Source organism: Heptranchias perlo, chromosome 10, assembly GCF_035084215.1.
Source record: "Heptranchias perlo isolate sHepPer1 chromosome 10, sHepPer1.hap1, whole genome shotgun sequence".
Lineage (NCBI taxonomy): Eukaryota > Metazoa > Chordata > Chondrichthyes > Hexanchiformes > Hexanchidae > Heptranchias > Heptranchias perlo.
This window is the reverse complement of record NC_090334.1, coordinates 44,405,888-44,419,650: the sequence shown is the minus strand read 5'-3', so window position 1 is coordinate 44,419,650 and position 13,763 is coordinate 44,405,888. Positions and strand designations below refer to the sequence as shown.

The 13,763-nt window shown below is 40.8% G+C and overlaps 1 protein-coding gene across 2 annotated transcripts in view; it reads left to right on the top strand.

The window, feature by feature from the left end:
- Positions 1–1,464: 1,464 nt before the first annotated feature.
- The window catches only part of fbxo34 (F-box protein 34), a 47,585-nt gene continuing 35,286 nt past the window's right edge, over positions 1,465–13,763 (top strand). The window contains exon 1 of one of the 2 annotated variants that reach the window (XM_067991576.1): positions 1,465–1,683. The gene's annotated coding sequence lies outside the window, so the exon portion shown is untranslated. Of the gene's footprint in view, positions 1,684–2,062; positions 2,119–13,763 lie in introns of those variants that run through there. The other variant, XM_067991578.1, reaches the window with a different exon arrangement.

The window sequence follows — 13,763 nt, the reverse complement described above, 5'->3', positions numbered from 1 at the left end:
TCTGTTGAGGTGCAATCCGTCCATCTAGAACAGATTCCTCCTGCCCCAGAACTGGTCCCAAGCCCCAAGAATCTGAAGCCCTCCCTCCTGCACCCATTGCTCCAGCCACACATTAACCTGTCTTATCCTACTATTCCTATACTCACTAGCACGTAGCACTGGGAATAATCCAGAGATTACTACCTTTGAGGTCCTGCTTTTTAACTTCTTCCCTAACTCCTGAAACTTTGACTGCAGGACCTCGACCCTTTTCCTTCCTATGTCATTGGTTCCCACATGGACCATAACTTCTGGCTGTTCCCCTTCCCTCCTCAAAATGTTCTGCACCCTCTCAGTGATGTCCTTTACCCTGGCACCAAGGAGGCAATACGCTATGCGGGACTCATGTCAGCGGTTGCAGAAACACCTGTCTATCCCCCTGACTATCGAATCTCCTATTACAACTGCATTTCTTTTGCCCCCCTGGGCAGCTAAATCTCCCACGGTGCTGTGGATTTACTCCTGACTGCACTCAACCGAGATGTCAACACCCTCACTGGTGTTCAACACTGAATACCGGCTTGTGAGTGCCCCACTCCCAGAAGACTCCTGCACTGGCTGCCTGTTCTTTGTAGCCTGTCCGGTGGTCACCCACTCCCTCTCCACCTGAACTCTTTGTAGCTGTGGGGTGACCATCTCCTGAAGCATGCTATCCACAAAACTCTCAGCTTCCCGTATGCACTGTAGTGATGCCAGCCACCCCATAAGCTCAGAAATGCTGAGCTTGAGCTCGAACAGTTGGCAGCACTTCCTGCACATGTGGTTTTCCAGGATACACAAAGTGTTCTGGAGTTCCCACATGGCATAGGATGTGCATGTGACAGGCCCCAGCTATCTTGTCATGTTAGCTACAGTTATTTAAACTGTTTGTTTAGTTTTAAGGCAATTTACTGTTTATCTAACACTAAAACACTAACCAATGAACTAAATACTTACTGACCCTCCGCACTCCTTGTCTTGTGATGTCACTTTTTGACTTTTTCTTGATTTTTGATTCCTCACACCACTCCCTTTAGGCTCCCCTTAGCCTTTAAAAATTTATGTATCTTTTTATTTAAGTTTTAAAAGTTGACAGTTTATAGTTCCTTGCTCTAAATCACTTAGCACCTAATTCCTACACTCACCGAATTCCCAGTTGAAAGTCTGTTAGCACTTCACTCCCTTAGAAGTTCATCTCTGAATTTGCCAACCTCTGTGCTCAAGCTGTAATTGTAGTTTCGAAACAAACGGGTTAATATGAGCGGGATGGGTTAGGTGATGCAGCAGACTGAAGGTGAAGTTGCTCTGAAGACGTTGTCCGTGTGGACGGTTTCGTTGCGAGGATTGACCCGGTACATACCTCCCAGATTTAAACCTTGCAGCAACATTCGCGTCTCGCGGCAGTGGCCGTGGCCTCAGGATCCTCAGCGCGCAGCACCCTGGGATACTGGCAGTCTTGTGGCTCCGAGTGCAGGAGGAGCGGCGGCGGCGGTGGTGTCGTCGGCAGTGGCAGTGGCAGTATCATCATCATCATCGCTGTGTGTGAACCGAGAAAGCGCGCTCCAGTTGCGAAGCTTTGGCACGGCCCTGCGAGTCCCGGTCCCTCCTGTGAATCCTAATCCCGATTCCGAGGGACCGGAACAGAGATCGATATCCCGAATCCAGGTGAGTTTTTTTTTAACGGCAGAAACCGAGCGCCACGTCCCGGGTGTGAGCAGCCCGGGGGCGGGGTGCGGCGGGCCTGTGATTTTGCGGCTGTGACGGGTTTAATTGGTGTATTTTTAAAAATCGGATGTCTTTAAGCGCTGCGCCTATGAATGTAGGAAGTACAGAAACACAGAGAGATAGGCCGCAGCCTCGGGCTCTGCTGACAGCAATATCCCGCATGCCGGGACTTGTACTGTACGCGGCGATGTGCTGGGTTTGGGCAGCAGGAGCCCCCCCCTCCCCTGGCTTGTTGGGTCCTTGAGACGCGGGTCGGGAACAGTGGTATTGGCTGAGGTACTGCGGGTAAAGCTGAACCCGGAATATTGATCCAAACACGGTGAGATCAATAACAGAAAATCTTGTGGCGAATTCGGGGCAAACGCTGTTTCTGAGGTGAGTTAGTCTTAACCGACCCTCTCCTCCCTCTCTTTTGTACGTTTTATTTTTTTTAATGTAGTTTGCTTCTTTTTTATTCCATTTTGTATTCTTTTCTTCGACCTATGTTTACTTACCAATTTAAGTACCGTTCAAGATCCAATTGTACAATGAAAAATATTTGAATTACTGCTAGTGCTGATGTAGGCTTTATTGATGTAGGCTTTATTGTTGTTGCTATTTTGATGTTCATACCGCACTCCATTTTTGTTGAACTGAATGTTCTCAACTTGAGTTTTGGTGAAGGAAACTGTAAGATTCTTGGTTATCAACCTTTATTTGATAACATGTCTACTTTATCCCATTTGTTGAGAAGTCAGTTGTTCATGTGTTACCGGAACTAAACGTGTCATGATGTGGTGTTGAAAATTGCAAAAATGCATACAAACATTACCATGCAATTTTTGTTTTCTCCCCTCCTTTCCTGATGGTAGTGTCTTAGGCTATGTGTTCTCTGATATCTTGCCCATGTAGCCACTTCTTTTGTGTGTTTGCACTCTTGCCTCTGGGTTAGAAGGTTGAGAGTTCAAGTCTCACACCAGGGCATGAACATGTAATATAGGCTGACATTTCAAGTGTCGAACTGAGGCAGAGCTGTATAGTTGGGAGGGGGGGATCCTTCAGATGAGATGTTTAACAAATGATGTTAAATCCCATGGCACCATTCAAAAAACAAAGTTTGCCCAGTGTCCTGGCAGCTGCATTTGCCTACATAACAGTTGCTGTACTCCAAAAGTAATTGTGAAGGTCTTTGAAATATATCATGATAAAGTGCCACATGTGCAAATATTTCTTTGTGAGTCTAGACAGTGAGTGTTGATTAAGTTATTCTATCATGGAGGGACATCACAGCCAAGTCCAATTCCATCCACACGTGATGCCCAAACACACATTTTCTAGCTGGGGCCCTTTGATAGTGGTGAGGATTAGGAACTCTTCTTGACCGTTCCCCTTTCGAGCTCATGGACATAGAGGCTAATATCGTGTCCAAATGTTGCCTTTGTGAGATCACAATTTTGGCGTTAAGCTATAGTTTCATTCAGGACCTAAGATGTCTGATGTAGAGAATGAAAACATTCACACTGGTGCAGTTGAGGTGCTGTTCTGATGTTGGGTTTAATACTGCACAACAACAACAACAACAACTTCAATGGTGAGGTACTAATCCCTTAAGTGGCACTGAGATCCACCTCAAAAGGTAATTTGTCACCATTTCATGAAGGCACAATGCCATTGACAGCAAATATCAAGCAGTGTTGGATAGCACAAATTGCTATTCTGTTGTGGCAGCAGTTTTTGCATTGCTGGTCTGTACATTTTATTCAAGCGTCAGAGAAGGCAAGGAAGCAGAAACTTAACCGTGAAAATGACTTTTGAACATCTGCAAGCTCATTCTTTTGCAGATGTTTGTGTTACTGCCAGTGATCCCATGATATAAGCAATCTAAGGCACTGAGTAGAAGGAGCTTCACACTACCTTAGGCCATGACTCTTAGAATAGACTAAATATTTCTATTGACATCAGTACACTAGAGGAAAATTACACTTTACTCAATGTGGTTCAGTGTTATGGTTGAAAAACATTACTATGACAATTCATCACTTCAGATTGCTTTCATTGCTACCACCACAAGTGACAGACCTGTAAACATCAATACTTTATCCGAGTGCAGAGGTGTCCAACCTGCGATATCTGAATCCTTGCTTTTGGCAGCTCTTTTAAGCTCTGGCAACTTCATCTTATTTGTCCTTGTATCTCTGCTAGCTTGTTCTATTTGAATTTTGTGGCTGGAGTGTTTGGAAAGGACTACTTTAATGGTGTTGCCTCATTGGCAAAATCAGAATACCAAGATCTGTTAGTATTGACAATTTGAGATGTATATGAATTAATGGGAACCTGGATTTAAATGTTGTACGTGACATCTGGTGCAGAATGGTACACACCTATGCAACCCATGAAATCAAAAGCTTGGTTAAACCTGTCCTAATGTTATGTGGCTCAAAATGCTTTCTCCATTCACAGCCTAAGTGTGGAAGGACAGAATCTATGATTGTACTATTGGGTGTTTTTCACAGTTCAAATGGCTGAAGTATGCAAATTTCACATTAGCCACTACAATTTACTGATATTCTAGTGACATCATTGCATGAGTACACAGATTTGTTTTTTTTTAAAAATGTTGATTCCAATCATAATGGCATGTATTTTTTTTAAATTGATGTCACATGCCCTGCTTTCCATTCTTCTGGTTCCTCAGATGAAGCAAACATTTTTAAAGCTTGAAATTATGAACAAGTGTGAAATGGAATGCATTGTGGAGTTGTGTGCGCAGTATAGAATATCTTTTGGAAGTGAATTTAAAAACTATTTCCGTTCAGGGGTTTATGTGATCATAATAGGCTCAAGCTTTGTTAAAGTGATTGACAACTTTTGGATCACTTGATGGAATTACTGTATTGTTACAGTTCACTTATGTATTCTACATGTTATTTTAATGAGTTTATTTTCTGAGCTTAGGTGCAGGGTTGCTGCTAATATTTCTTTTTGCAGGAGTTGGTATGTAGTCAAAAGTGTGTTGTGCCAGGTTTAAAATTGGAGATCAAGATTTTTCAGTTAATACTTTAGAAACCTTTTGAATAACTTGAACAAGTTTGTACTTCCAATAACATTTATGGAAAAAAAACATCTATTTCAATCTTTTTATAATTTCCTTTGTGGTTCCTTTGACAATATTGGGAAAAGAGCACTCGGTAGACATGTGTGTTTAAGGGTAACAATGATCAGAAAATGAATGGCTTTTTATAACAGGAGAAAAACTCTCCCGTGGCTGGAGTCATATCTAGCACAAAGGAAGATGGTAGTGGTTGTTGGAGGCCAATCATCTCAGCCCCAGGACAACGCTGCAGGAGTTCCACAGTGTCCTAGGCCCAACCATCTTCAGCTGCTTCATCAATGACCTTCCCTCCATCATAAGGTCAGAAGTGGGGATGTTTGCTGATGATTGTACAGTGTTCAGCTCTATTCACAATTCCTCAGATAATGAAGCAGTCCGTGCGCGCATGCAGCAAGACCTGGACAACATCCAGGCTTGGACTGGTAAGTGGCAGTAACATTTGTGCCAGACAAATGCCAGGCAATGACCATCTCCAACAAGAGAGAGTCTAACCACCTCCCCTTGACATTCAATGGCATTACCATCGCCGAATCCCCCACCATCAACATCCTAGGGATCACCATTGACTACAACTTAACTAGACCAGCCACATAAATACTGTGGCTACAAGAGCAGGTCAGAGGCTGGGTATTCTGCGGCGAGTGACTCACCTCCTGACTCCCCAGAGCCTTTCCACCATCTACAAGGCACAAGTCAGGAGTGTGATGGAATACTCTCCACTTGCTTGGATGAGTGCAGCTCCAACAACACTGAAGAAGCTCGACACCATCCAGGACAAAGCAGCTCTCTTGATTGGCACCCCATCCACCACCTTAAACATTCACACTCTCCACCACCGGTGCACCATGGCTGCAGTGTGTACCACCTACACGATGCACTGCAGCAACTCACCCAGGCTTCTTCGACAGCACCTCCCAAACCCACGACCTCTACCACCTAGAAGGACAAGGGCAGCAGGCACATTGGAACACCACCACCTGCACATTCTCTTCCAAGTCACTCACCATCCTGAATTGGAAATATATCGTTGTTCCTTCATCGTCGCTGGGTCAAAATCCTGGAACTCACTACCTAACAGCACTGTGGGAGAACCTTCACTACATGGACTGCAGCGGTTCAAGGAGACGGCTCATCACACCTTCTCAAGGGCAATTGGAGATGGGCATTAAATGCTGGCCTTGCCAGCGATGCCCACATCTCATGAATGAATTAAAAAAAACTGGTACCATTCAATTTTACAATGGATTATTGGGAAACAAAGTTTAGAGTATGTTTGATAATCTTCAAGCACCACAGCCAGATTCATTACAGATTCATGGAATTACTTGCTTCAATGTACCCAGCCTATACAAAGTCCTCCATGTGTATTTATGCGATCTCATCAAATGGAATTCTGTTAACTTGGCAGTACAGTAATTATACATGTAAAATGTCAGCAAATAGATAAATGCACAATTTCCAAGCTGATGAATCAGAAGTTTTACATAACTACATTTACAGGTTTAATAAAAATGAATTAACAAATTCCTTTTATATTAATATAGCACCATTGCATTTGAGTTTATGTCTGTCATTGAATGGAACTGCCTGGAAAAGGGGGTCAGGCTGGATGTGGGAGGGAATGTGCAAAAGCATTTATCTGCATTTTGTTTTTTCCCTCTCCTCTTGTATCTTGGAACATATGCATTTACTCACTGCTCCGTCGGGAGAGCCTGCATTTAATTTTTTGCATAATTCTTTCTGGGAAGTTGTTAGCAGTAAAACCACAAAGCTAGTGATTATATTCTCAATTTTGGCAGAATAAAGTGCATTCTTTAAAAATGTCTTGGTTATGATAGGACAGTGCATATTTGCAAAAAAATGTACTTGCACTCCTAAAATTTTACTTACAATATTTTACCCACACTCCATCTCTGCTGGAGCTGATGACTCACCCTTAGACACTAGACAATCCTTTGGCACCTCACCCAATTGGCCATTCTTCATCCATGAGTCTTGACAGTAATTGGCATTCGGCTGTTTGATTTTGGGGGTTATAGCTGAACCTTACTGCATGGTGGCCACATGTGCATAGTTATCAGGAACAGAAGCCTTGACCGATGTCTTCATTTTTTTTCCACACCTCTGCTTAGCAGGTGACAATGAGGTCATTGTTGTGTCCTCAGTGCTGCCCTCGCTGATATCAGATAACTCTGCGAAGATCAGGGAATAAACTTGAAACATTCCTGTTCTGTAGAGTTCAGTATCAACATCATGCGTTATATTTATCTGTTGATCCATTGGGGCAATAGATAGTAATTGGAACACTGAAGTTAGTCACATAATTTATTGCATTTTTAAAACATGTTATTGAGATGTGGACGATGCTGGCAAGGTCACGTTTTATTGCCCTGAAAATGTGGTGGTGGGTTGCTGACTTTGTGAACTGATGCAGCCCCTGTGGCACTGGTGTTAGGTAAGGAATTCCAAGATTTTTACCCAGTGACAATGAAGGTCTGGATTATTGCTGATAGGCCAATCCAATATTTTTCTTATTGCTTTTACAACTGAGTGATTTGCTAGGACACTTCAGGAGGCATTTATTGTCAACCACCTAGTATAGTGTCTGGAGTCGTGTGTAGGTCAGAGTATGAAGGGGTGGTGGGATCCCTTCCCTGAAGGATATCAGTGACCAGATGGATTTTTATGTCAATCTGACAGCTTTCATAATTACTTGTTTTTCTGGCCCAGCCCTCTAATTACCAGATACTTTAAAATCAGTTTCACAATTTGCCATGGTGGGATTTCAACTCACAACCTCTGGGTTTCTAGTCCAGTACCATAACCATTACACAATTTGCTTAATAAGAACATAACAAATAGGAGCAGGGGTAGGCCATATGGCCCCTCGAGCCTGCTCCGCCATTCAGTAAGATCATGGCTGATCTTCAACCGCAACTCCACATTTCCACCTTATCTCCATGTCCATTGATTCCCTTAGTGTCCAAAAATCTATCGCTCTCAGCCTCGAATGTACTCGACAACTGAGCATCCGCAGCCCTCTGAGGTAGAGAATGCCAAAGATTCACAACCCGCTGAGTGAAGAAATTCCTCCTCATCTCAGTCCTAAATGGCAGACCCCTTATCCTGAGACTATGCCCCCCAGTTCTAGACTCTCCAGCGAGGGGAAACAGCCTCTCAGCATCTACCCTGTCAAGCCCTCTAAGAATTTTATACGTTTCAATGAGATCACCTCTCATTTTTCTAAACGTCAGAGAATATAGGTCCATTCTACCCAATCTCTCCTCAAAGGACAACCCTCTCATCCTAGGAATCAATCTAGTGAACCTTCGTTGCACCCCCTCTAAGGCAAGTATATGTTTAGGTAAGGAGACCAAAACTGTACACAGTACTCCAGGCGTGGGCTCACCAGAGCCTTATATAATTGCAGCAAGATCTCCTTACTCTTATACTCCAACCCCCTTGCAATAAAGGCTAACATACCATTTGCCTTCCTAGCTGCATGTTAACTTTCTGTGATTCGTGTACAAGGACACCCAAATCCCTCTGAATAACAACATTTCTTAGTCTCTCACCTTTTAAAAAAAAATTCTGCTTTTCTATTTTTCTACTAAAATGGGTAATTTCACATTTCCCCATATTATCCTCCATCTGCCACCTTCTCACCCACTCACTTAACCTATCTATATACCTTTGCAGTCTCTTTGCATCCTGCTCAGAGCTTACTTTCCCACCTCGTTTTGTATCATCAGCAAACTTGGATACATTACATTCAGTCCCCTCATCTAAGTCATTGATATATATTGTAAACAGCTGAGGCCCGAGCACTGATCCTTACATCACCCCACTAATTACCCAAATCCCTCTGACTACCAACATTTCTTAGTGTCTCACTTTTAAAAAAAAAAATTCTGCTCTTCTATTTTTCCTACCAAAGTGGATAATTTTACATTTCCCCACATTATACTCCATCTGCCACCTTCTTGCCCACACACGTAACCTGTCTATATCCCTTTGCAGCCTCTTTGCGTCCTCCTGTTACTTTCCTACCTGGCTTTGTATCGTCAACAAACTTGGATACGTTACACTCAATCCCCTCATCTAAGTCATTGATATATATATTATAAATAGCTGAGGCCTAAGCAACGATTCTTGCAGCACTCCATTAGTTACAACCTGCCAACCTGAAAATGATCCATTTATTCCTATTCTCTGTTTTTTGTCCGTTAACCAATACTCAATCCGTGATAATATATTGCCTCCAATCCCATGAGCCCTAATCTTGTGTAACAACCTCTTGTGTGGCACCTTATCGAATGCCTTTTGAAACTCCAAATATATTACTTCCACTGGTTTCCCCCTTATCTACACTGCTAGTTACACCTTCAAAAAACTCTTAATAGATTTGTCAACTATGATTTCTCTTTCATAAAACCGTGTTGACTCTGCCTATATTATGATATTCTAAGTGCCCTGTTACTACATCCTTAATAATAGACTAGCATTTTCTCTGCTACCGATGTCAGGCTATCTGGCCTGTTCCCTGTTTTCTCTATCCCTTCTTTCTTGAATAGCAGGGTTACATTTGCTACCTTCCAATCCACGGGGATTCTAGAATTGGCTTGTGCCAATGACACTTGCAAATTTCTTGGTTTTACTTGTTTGCAGAATATATTAAGTTGCCTGTTGAATGGCTAACAACATCCTGTCAAAAATATTAGCGAAGAATCAATTTATGAAAATTTTTCACGGCAGCTGCACCCTATGTAACATTATTCTCTCTCACTAAACAGATTGTAACTTTTGTCTGCCCTCTGGGTCATAAGGGAAATACAGTAGTAATTTTCTCAAATCTAGTTCCTTGGACTTTATTTCTGCTGCTTTGTAGTTCTAGAATAGATCGTAACCACTGGATTATATTTAAGTTAAGGTATTGTTTTTCTGATTACTCCTGTGTGAAGCGCCTTGAGATGTTTTTCTATGTTAAAGGCGCTATATAAATGCAAATTGGTCTGCTTTTAAATTACCTTACAGAAGCTATTCATTTGTTGCTCAGTGTACTTGTATGCATTGAATTTGTACATAATTGTATTTTTGTCCTTTAATTTTGCATATTAAACTATTTTTAGTGCATTAAATAGCCCTGTAATTCATTGCCAAAATATCTCAGTATTCTTCTGTGTTTTGTATGATCTGCTAACAACTCTTAGCATAAATTTTAGATGGTTACCTGTCAGCTGAAGGGCTGTTTGTATTTCAAAAAATTGTTGCTGTAAATTTTATGCTGGAAGTGGGGGACATTAGTGCTAGCAGTGTCAGCTACAAGTATTCCCAAATCAGGTATAGCACAGTTAGATGCATAGTAAAGCTTCCTCTACACTGCCCCAAAAATATGGATAGGAAACTCAGAAGTGCTTTTCCATTATCCTAAATGCAGCAAGCACTATGTGCCTTCTCTGAGTGAGATTACCAGTTTAGTGCTGAGTTAAGGGCAGTTTTGTGCTGTGGGCCCATACACAATAGGAATTCCCTTGAGCCAGCTACACTCTTACTTCACTGAAGACCTTTGCAACCAGTGGAAAGTGCAGACATTTATCCCATCATATTGAGCTGGTGAAAGACTATAAAACCCAGTTTGGCTTGCTTTTAACAATGATTAAATTAAAATTGCACTAAAACCTCATTTTGTACTAAATAATATCCTGGAATGAGCTGCAAGATTCTAACCCAATCAAGGGGCTTAAATTTAGTAACTGTCCAAGCAGTATCACTAGGAAAAGTTGATGCAAAATGCTGTATAGAACTGTAGCAAAGGCTTTGTCCAAATGCTAGATGCAAGTGCACTTAAAATCTGTTTTTAGCAATGGTAGTTCTAAGTTGATATTTGAGAAGGGGGCTGTTATGGACGAGCTCTGTACAGTAGTAATCAGGATAATAGTACATTTAATACACAGAATATCAGTATAAGAGACTAGTTGATAAAATTAAGTACATGATCTTAAAGTGAGTGTGGTAGCATGGATAGATTTGGTTAAAGGACAGAAAACAGAGAGTAGTGGTTAATAGATGTTTTTTGGACTGCAGGAATGTAAATAATGGTGTCCCCCCAGAAGTCAGTGTTCAAACCATTGCTTTTCTTATCATCTATCAAGGATCTAGACATGGCTATAGAGACACAATATCAACAGTGGTGTTCCCCAGGGATCAGTATTAAGACCACTGCTCTTATATATTAATGACCTAGACTTGGGCATAATTTCAAAGTTTCCAAATTAGATGAAACTGGGAATTGTAGTAAATAATGTGGAGGATAGTAACAGACTTCAAGAGGACATTGACTAGTGAAATAGGCAGACACATGGCAGATGAAATTTAATGCAGAGAAGTGTGAAGTGATACATTTTGGTAAGAAGAATGAGGAGAGGCAATATAAACTAAATGGTATAATTTTAAAGGGGGTGCAGGAACAAAGAAACCTGTGGGTGCACATACACAAATCTTTGAAGGTGGCAGGACAAGTTGAGAAGGCTGTTTTTTAAAAAACAACATGGGATCCTGGGCTTTATTAAGAGAGGCATAGAGTATAAAAGCAAGGAAGTTATGCCAAACCTTTATAAAACAATGGGTTAGGCCGCAACTGGAATACTGTGTTGAATTCTGGGCACCACACTTTAGGAAGGATGTCAAGGCCTTATAGAGGGTGCAGAAGAGATTTACTAGAACAGTACCAGATATGAGGGACTTCAGTTATGTGGTGAGATTGGAGAAGCTGGGGTTGTTGTTTTTAGAAGGTTAAGGGAAGATTTGATAGAGGTGTTCAAAATCATGACCGGTTTTGATAGAGTAAATAAGGAGAAACTGTTTCCAGTGGCAGAAGGATCGGTAACCAGAGGACACAGATTTAAGGTGATCGGCAAAAGAACCAGAGGTGACATGAGGCAACATTTTTTTACGCAGCGAGTTATAACATTCTGGAATTCACTGCCTGAAAGAAAGCAGATTCAATAGTAACTTTCAAAAGGGAATTGGATAACTACTTGGAGGGGAAAAATTTACAGAGTTATGGAGAAAGTCCCATTCCCCCGCTCTTTCAAAGAGCCGGAACAGGCACGATGGGCTGAGTGGCCTCCACCTGCGCTGTACCTACTATTACACTATGATTTGAAGGCAATAAAAAATGGGGAGATGTCTAAAATGTTAACTCATCTATTCTCTCAAAAAGAGATGACGAACCTGCTGAATGTTTACAGCATTTTTTGATTTTTTTCAAATTTCCAGCATCTGCTGTTTTTTGTTCATTGATTACAAAAATGTGTAGTTTCAATAATTGTGAAAAACACTATAAACGAATCTGGGTGGACATAGACAGGTTAGTAGTAGATTGAGCTGATTGATAGCAGATGAAATTTAATTTAGAGAAATATGAGGTGTTACATATTGGGAGGAAGAATAGGAGAAGACATGCACTAAATTATAAAACTTTAACAGGCTAGAAGAGCAGAGATACGAATCTTGCAAAATGAGAGGACATGTTTTTTTAAAAAAACATATGGGAGCCTAAGTTTTATAAACAGGGGTATAGAGTACAAAAGCAAAGTAATGCTGAATCTATACACATCATCAATTAGGACACAGTTAGAATATTGTGTGCAGTTTTTCACACCCTGCTTCAGGAAGACAGTCCAGACCATGGAGTGGGTATGGAGATTTAATATGATGATACCAGGGCTGAGAGGCTTTAATTATGAGGCGAGAGTATAGAAATTGTGACCCTTTTCATTAGAACAGAGAAAGTTAAGAGGAGATCTGATAGAGATGTTCAAAATTATGAAAAGTTTTGATAAGGTGACTGGATAGCTAGAGGACACAAATTTAAGATCATCAAAAGAACAAAGGAGAAGTTAGATTTTTAAAAGAAATGCAAAGCCTTGTTTGGACATGGAATGCTCTACTAGAAAGAGTGGTGGAAGCAGAATACATAATAGCTTTTAAAAATGGATAAATATTTGAAAAAGGGGAAAAAAAGGTATGGGGGAAAAGTTCAGGGGTTTGGGACTAATTAGACAGATCTTTCAGAAAGTTGGCATAGGCTCAGTGGGCTGAATGGCTGCCTTCTGTGTTTTAAAATTCTATGATTTTAGTAGCTCAGTTGTAGTATGTTTTCAGTTATTCTATTAATATGGATTTGGCTGTTTTATTAAGCATTTTATTTAGCATCTTCCTGTGCAGTATCAATTAATTGTAGGATACAGGCCTGTCCTAAGGGTTTCTTGAACCAATTTGTATCTGTAAGAGTAATGTATCTTTTATAGAAGAAAATTTTGATAAGTTTTATAAACTGACCCCAGATTTGTTCTTTCAGTTCAAGGACTTGACTGCAAATACTAAATAACTTGGTGTTGCATGTTAATGATGTTTTAAATAATTTGACAGGCTCTTAAAACTTAAGATGCAATGAACTAAATATAGCAGGTAGAGGCACTGATGTGTAAGTTTTTTAAAAAAAGAAATGGAGAATCTAATCAGCATTACCATTGATGTTGATGTGATTTGAATCTTGACCAGAGAACTGCATAACTTTATTTCTTTCCATCATTTTCATCCAAATTAAGAACTTTATTTCAGTCAAGTGTTGTCTCTAGAGTCCTGACTGAACCACAAAGCTTGTCTAAATCTGGCATGAGTTTAACTCTGGAGTGAACTTTACATTGTACACTCCTCACATCCTTGGCATATCATTACAAAATACATCTCAAATGCTGGGTTTAATGCTTGTGTTGTACAACAAATGGTGGCATAGGTAAATGTAGCTTGGGGACCCACTTTTTTTTTACATAATGCAAGAAAAGTCAGGGAATACAGGATGCTTGTCATCTGGTAACCAGTATTTTTACTAATGTTGCTCAATTTGTAATTCTAGGTGCTTAGT